Source organism: Geospiza fortis, unplaced genomic scaffold (genome assembly GCF_000277835.1).
Source record: "Geospiza fortis unplaced genomic scaffold, GeoFor_1.0 scaffold313, whole genome shotgun sequence".
Lineage (NCBI taxonomy): Eukaryota > Metazoa > Chordata > Aves > Passeriformes > Thraupidae > Geospiza > Geospiza fortis.
The window spans coordinates 10811-11207 of record NW_005054582.1 but is presented as its reverse complement, the minus strand read 5'-3'; positions in this window follow the sequence as shown (position 1 = coordinate 11207).

Sequence of the window (397 nt, the reverse complement as noted above, 5' to 3'; positions counted from 1 at the left end):
AGGGCTGGCTTCCCTGAGAATGTGGCCATCTCCCTGAAACGCCTCACCAAGGCCCTGCTCAACCAGGACATCCAGGTACCCTGGGCACCCCACAGCACCCCAGGGCACAGTGGGGAGGGGAGGGGGAAAGATCTGAGGCACCCTGAGTTCAGCCCTGGCTGCCAGTCCTGGAGCAGGGCAGCCCCGTGCCTCAGTTTCCCTTTCCATTTCAGCTCAACCCCTGCAGCCTCAGGGTTTTTTTTTCCCTTTATGCACACCCCGCAGCTTTGCCTGCACCTCCCCAATGTTCTCTGTACCCCTCTAAGCTCCCTGCATCCCCCTAAATCCCCCTGTACCCCCCTAAGCTCCCTGTACCCCCCAAATCTGCCTGTACCCCCCTAAGCTCCCGCACCCCCCA